Raw genomic sequence first — 7,180 nt, 5'->3', positions numbered from 1 at the left:
CATTGGGATATATCTGAGCCATACGTTGTAAAGACACTTTGGAATCCGCCCGATGTGTCCTTACAACATATGGCACAATACATAATGTGAACCCAGCCCAAGACAATAAATCTGGTCAACTCATGGACCGAGTTTCCTTCTGTGAACTTGGGTATGTGAATCAGCCCTAACTTCTCATAGAGAATGGTCTGTCTTTATGGAACTATGGAATAGCAGTCTCATAATTACTGATGATATTCAATTCTCTAAGCAATTCCAGAGGGACTGTCATCCGGGGCCAGCCTGGATACACAGCCCACTGGGGCACATAATTTACCTTCACACATGACAACCTGCCTGGATGCCCCAACCTGTTTAATATTTAATTTTCAAAACAGTTAAACAAATGTATTTTTCCATAATAAAAGCAAAGTTACAGAAAAAATAGTTACTACCACAAAATGAAACATAAAGGGACTGCAGTACTGCTCCGACACCACCACCACCTTTATACTATGACTCACAGGAAACAGAATAGCCAACTGCGATTACGCACGGTCACACCGCTTCTTTGTTTGGACACAGAGTGGATTTCATTTTCTGCTGTTTGACTCTAAAAATAGTTACTACCACAAAATGAAACATAAAGGGACTGCAGTACTGCTCCGACACCACCACCACCTTTATACTATGACTCACAGGAAACAGAGTAGCTAACTGCGATTACGCACGGTCACACCACTTCTTTATTTGGACACAGAGTGGATTTCATTCTCTGCTATTTGACTCTTATAAATAGTTAAAAGTATTACTAAATCATAAACATTTTGTCGTTTTGAAGATCCCTATTTCCTATCGCTCAATGTCACTTGGTGTAGCTGTCATGTTCCAGGGGTCGTACAGGATATAACTATTTGTAGCCCATGCAAATATCCTAAAATGATAGCAGAATGTAAAATCGCCTTCTCATTCCGCCAGACATCTTCTTGATGGCTTATCCTGTGGATGGTCTATCCGAATAACCACCGTACATCTAGTACATCTAGGAAAGTGTTATCATTGGAAGGTTTATGCTGTCCTTCATTCTGATGTCCCACTTGCAGGGACGGCGCCAGCACTGGGCATGCCTGGCAAGAGCTCCTGGGGGGGCCCACTTAAAGCTGTACGTAAGGAATGAATCCATGGGGGTGAGGAAGGCTGTACCTAATGAATCCATAGGGGGCTGTTTGGGGTAATAAACTATTGAATATTTTAGGGAAGAGGAGTCTGGTTTATTTTCTTAATTTTTAATGAAGCCTTCACTGCAAAGGGACCTACTGCGCCCCTGAGCCAACCCTGCCCACTTGGGTTTTTCTAATCTATGAAGGCCCATTTTCACCACACAGAAGTACAGGATGATCATTGGCTAAAAAAGCCAATTGGTTAAAAAGGCCTTGGCCCACATTTAGTGGGGCACAAGTGTTTGGGGCACAAAGCTGCGCCAAAGTCCGATCACGTGCAACAGAATCCCCAAAGAACGTGCGGCCGCGGACCCTTAGTAAATAAGCCCCTTTATGTCAGTATTCTGTCTGACTTTGCACTGAAAGGGATGTGCAAACTGCTAGCACATGTATTCATAAAGTGTTTGCGCCAGATTTGTGTCCTGACGCGCCACAACATTCTGCACCTAAAGGGGTGTTCCAGTGCAGAATCGGACCCTGCACCTCATTTATTACTACGACTTAACAGAATTGTTTTTCATGCTCTACATAAAAGGTGCGCCAAAAAAATAGTTGGAGCACACTCTCAGAGCAGTGCAGGGGGCTCCATATAAATGAAAACCATGCGCCAATTTTGATGGATCTGCCACACTTTGCAGGCAAACTGCACCTAGTGGTGTTTTCACTATTTTCGATAAATGTGACATTGACTTAAGTCTGGAAAAGTAATTACAAAAGTCATTGGCCCAAATATATAAAAACTGGTGCAATCTGCCATAGTGCAGTTTGGGCTTTCTTTGAACACATTGGGGGTCATTTACTAAGGGACTGAATCGCGTATTCCCGTAGGGTTTGCGCTGAATTGCCCCGGGATGTTGGTGCACACAATCGGATTTTGGCGCATCGGCGGCGGCTTTCACGCGACAGAAATCGGGGGGGCCTGGCAGTCGGACAACCCACGGATTCGGGAAAACCGCAGAATATAAAAAACTAAAAGTGTCGCAAGAACAGTGCTCACATACACCAGGATGAAGCAGGTGAACTCCGGCGGACCTCGCCGCAGCAGCAACGCCTGGTGGATATCAGGCGCACGACCTTAGTGAGTACCGGCAGAACCCGAATCCTCATCAGAGAACGCGCCGCTGGATCGCGACTGGTGCGTAAGTAAATGTGCCCCATTGTACCAAATTATTAAATAGTAATAAGCTTATTGTGGGATATGTCTGTGCCATGTGTTGTAGGGACACATTGGAATCCCCCCCACATGTATCCTTACAACGTGTGGCACAAAAGGAGATGTGAACTTTGTCTTAATCCACTCTGTTGTCAGGATGTGACACAGTTGCACCTTTTTTGCTTGGTGAACTTTGCTTCATGTTGTTGCAACACAATTCTGTTGGATTTTAGACATAAATGTGTCGCAAACGATGACTAAGCACAGTTTTCTGAAGTTTTGGACAAAATGCTACCACGACACGATTAATACATGTGCAAGCTCCAAAAACACCTTTTTTTCATTCAAAAATTGACAAAAAAACTGGCACAGACACAATAATATATTTGTCATTAAATCAAAAAATTTTATTCTGTCACAAAATAAAACAGCATAAATTTTGTGTCCACAAAAGTTAATTCTGTGTCACAAAAAATGGTCCTGTGAACATTTTTTTGTTCACATAATTTATTATGTATGTTAGAGATTAAAGAAAAAAGCGGATGTCCATGTACAAATAACTAACATTTTATTAATTCATATAAATACACAAAGTAGAAACATAAAAACAATTAAAAAGCACTGAACGTGCATACATAGTACCCTAGTCCCCAGTGCACAATAATGGATGGATATAGAGAGGTTAATACAGGTTATGAAGCGTAATAGTCAAACATGGTAATCTGAATAAATAGTGTGGAGCATAATATAGTTCATATAAAATCCATAATATAGTAAATAACCTGTAAATTACCTAGGTAGGGAGTATCAAGTAGTGACACTGGGGGCACAAATCCCCACGCGTTTCGCCTGGACCTCCAGGCTTCCTCAGGGGTGAGATGGCAATGTGGGGGCACAGTATAAATAGTTTGCCCAGCCCTCATAGCGGCATGAGAGGCAGCTGTGATCGAGCACCAACCGGAAGTGTGCGTTCCATGTGGACGCGATGCGTGTCAAAAGACCGGAAGTGGTAGTCAATCACTTCCGGTATCATGAAAGGTAAGAGAAGCCTGGGCGCATGCGCAGTCTATAGCAATTTGTGGCGCACGCGCGATTGGCAGAGCATTATTTGTGGCGCATGCGCGACTGACACAGCGCTGTCAGATATTATTAAGCCCATTCACACATACTCATACAGCAAGCGATTTTTGCAATGGCAGAGATAATTTTAAATCTATAAAGTGCTAGTGCAGTTGATTAAAAACTGTGAGAGTGGAGGAATAAATAGGACAATACAATAGTATATAAGTAATAAGTGATAGATATATCTAGATGTATTTATACAGAGGGAATAAAGTATGTATATAAAAAAGCCTGCAAGAATCCTTAAATAATATATGAGGTAAGTATCAAAAGAGGTGTATAGAAACTGAAAAGTACGGTGAGTAAGTTGAAGGTTAAGTGAACAGGATGGGTATGTAGGGCTGGGGCTATGAGGGCTGGGCAAGAACAAGAGGAACATACTTAGTGCATTGATAATAATTGTAATAAATAGTATACTGTAACAAAAATATATAAGAATAAATAATAAAACACTGAATACATATAGCCATGAAGCTAAGAGGAGGAGGCTAGAGAGTAAGAGTAGGGAGAAGGAAAAGGAGAGAGAATGGAGGGTAAGAGAACAGGTCGAGGGGTAGAGGAAGAACAGCGAGTATCTGGAGTAGCTAATGAGTATGGGTAAAAAACCTATATTGAGGACAGTCCAATATGGAGAAAAATAAGATATAAACCAGTTGGATCAGATCATAATGACGTAGTGTAGACGTTCCAGTCCAGTGTCCATATTTAAGTCTTGAGGTGAGGGGACAGGGGCCATCACTTCCATGTGTAGCGAAGCAGGGTGGTGTATTAAGGGACAATAACGGTCAAAGTAGGAACTCTCTTACCCTCCATTCTCTCTCCTTTTCCTTCTCCCTACTCTTACTCTCTAGCCTCCTCCTCTTAGCTTCATGGCTATATGTATTCAGTGTTTTATTATTTATTCTTATATATTTTTGTTACAGTATACTATTTATTACAATTATTATCAATGCACTAAGTATGTTCCTCTTGTTCTTGCCCAGCCTTCATAGCCCCAGCCCTACATACCCATCCTGTTCACTTAACCTTCAACTTACTCACCGTACTTTTCAGTTTCTATACACCTCTTTTGATACTTACCTCATATATTATTTAAGGATTCTTGCAGGCTTTTTTATATACATACTTTATTCCCTCTGTATAAATACATCTAGATATATCTATCACTTATTACTTATATACTATTGTATTGTCCTATTTATTCCTCCACTCTCACAGTTTTTAATCAACTGCACTAGCACTTTATAGATTTAAAATTATCTCTGCCATTGCAAAAATCGCTTGCTGTATGAGTATGTGTGAATGGGCTTAATAATATCTGACAGCGCTGTGTCAGTCGCGCATGCGCCACAAATAATGCTCTGCCAATCGCGCGTGCGCCACAAATTGCTATAGACTGCGCATGCGCCCAGGCTTCTCTTACCTTTCATGATACCGGATGTGATTGACTATCACTTCCGGTCTTTTGACACGCATCGCGTCCACATGGAACGCACACTTCCGGTTGGCGCTCGATCACAGCTGCCTCTCATGCCGCTATGAGGGCTGGGCAAACTATTTATACTGTGCCCCCACATTGTCATCTCACCCCTGAGGAAGCCTGGAGGTCCAGGCGAAACGCGTGGGGATTTGTGCCCCCAGTGTCACTACTTGATACTCCCTACCTAGGTAATTTACAGGTTATTTACTATATTATGGATTTTATATGAACTATATTATGCTCCACACTATTTATTCAGATTACCATGTTTGACTATTACGCTTCATAACCTGTATTAACCTCTCTATATCCATCCATGATTGTGCACTGGGGACTAGGGTACTTTGTATGCACGTTCAGTGCTTTTTAATTGTTTTTATGTTTCTACTTTGTGTATTTATATGAATTAATAAAATGTTAGATATTTGTACATGGACATCCGCTTTTTTCTTTAATCTCTAACATATATAGTTTTGGATGTTCCCGCTAAGACCTCTGACCCTCAATCTTATGAATAAACGATAATTTATTATGTAAGCACAGAGTAAATGTAATGTATTTTGTGTTCATGTAGGATATTTTTTACGTTCCCTCCAGTTTCCTCCCACACTCCAAAACATACTGGTAGGTTAATTAGTTCTGTGCAACGCTGCGTAATCTGTGTGCGCTATAAAAATAAATAATTATTATTTATTATTACTTAGTGAACATTAAATTATTCTGTTCTCACAAAATGGATTTTGTGTCACAAAATGGACTGTGATAAAATGGCACTGCATTGGGAGCAGTGATCTGTAGTACCGTATATACTCGAGTATAAGCCGACCCGAGTATAAGCCGAGGCCCCTAATTTTACCACAAAAAACTGGGAAAACCTATTGACTCGAGTATAAGCCGAGGGTGGGAAATGCATTGGTCACAGCCTCTCCAGTATGTAGCCAGCCAGCCCCTGCCCCAGTGTATATAGCTTTCCAGCCCCTGCCCCAGTGTATATAGCTTGCCAGCCCCTGCCCCAGTCTATATAGCTTGTCAGCCCCTGCCCCAGTCTATATAGCTTGCCAGCCCCTGCCCCAGTCTATATAGCTTGCCAGCCCCTGCCCCAGTCTATATAGCTTGCCAGCCCCTGCCCCAGTGTATATAGCTTGCCAGCCCCTGCCCCAGTGTATATAGCTTGCCAGCCCCTGCCCCAGTGTATATAGCTTGCCAGCCCCTGCCCCAGTGTATATAGCTTGCCAGCCCCTGCCCCAGTCTATATAGCTTGTCAGCCCCTGCCCCAGTCTATATAGCTTGCCAGCCCCTGCCCCAGTCTATATAGCTTGCCAGCCCCTGCCCCAGTCTATATAGCTTGCCAGCCCCTGCCCCAGTGTATATAGCTTGCCAGCCCCTGCCCCAGTGTATATAGCTTGCCAGCCCCTGCCCCAGTGTATATAGCTTGCCAGCCCCTGCCCCAGTGTATATAGCTTGCCAGCCCCTGCCCCAGTGTATATAGCCTGCCAGCCCCTGCCCCAGTGTATATAGCCTGCCAGCCCCTGCCCCAGTGTATATAGCCTGCCAGCCCCTGCCCCAGTGTATATAACCTGCCAGCCCCTGCCCCAGTTTATATAGCCCCCCCCCTTCCCCGTCGTGCAGCACAACGATACCGGATGGATCGCACAGAAGATCTACGGGTGCCGCCAGAAAGGCGAGTTTTGATTTATTTATTTTTTTCACTCGAGTATAAGCCGAGTTTGGGGTTTTCAGCACATTTTTTGTGCTGAAAAACTAGGCTTATACTCGAGTATATAAGGTAATAGTGTAACCCTCTTTCATAGCAGAGCATGTAACAATGCGGCAATGCGGTTTATGGAACCCCTGGGTTCATACAAAGTCATAAGCCAAGGCCATAGTTAGTAACATCCATGGAAGACGTATTGCTACATTTGTGTAGTTTGTTAAATTATGAATAATTTGGATGGCCCTGGGAGATAGGGAAAGTTGGGAAGTGGAAAAGTGTCTCTCTCGTGTCACCTCCTTAGGCTACCTGTTAGGATCAGTGGATCCTCTGGACCACCGCGGGAGATGGAACTAGCCAACACCCGGGACCGGAGTCTAGCGGCACCTGGTATTCACCAGAGCCCGCCGCAAAGCGGGTTGGACTTGCTGCGGCAGGATACCACTAGGTCGTTCCCAGGTGCGACTAGCCCGCGGTGGCAGCCGAGGTCGAGGTACCTTAGCGGATGACAATCT

Source organism: Engystomops pustulosus, chromosome 3 (genome assembly GCF_040894005.1).
Source record: "Engystomops pustulosus chromosome 3, aEngPut4.maternal, whole genome shotgun sequence".
In the NCBI taxonomy this organism is placed as follows: Eukaryota; Metazoa; Chordata; class Amphibia; order Anura; family Leptodactylidae; genus Engystomops; species Engystomops pustulosus.
The sequence above is the reverse complement of the archived record's forward strand: the minus strand, read 5'-3'. Positions refer to the sequence as shown.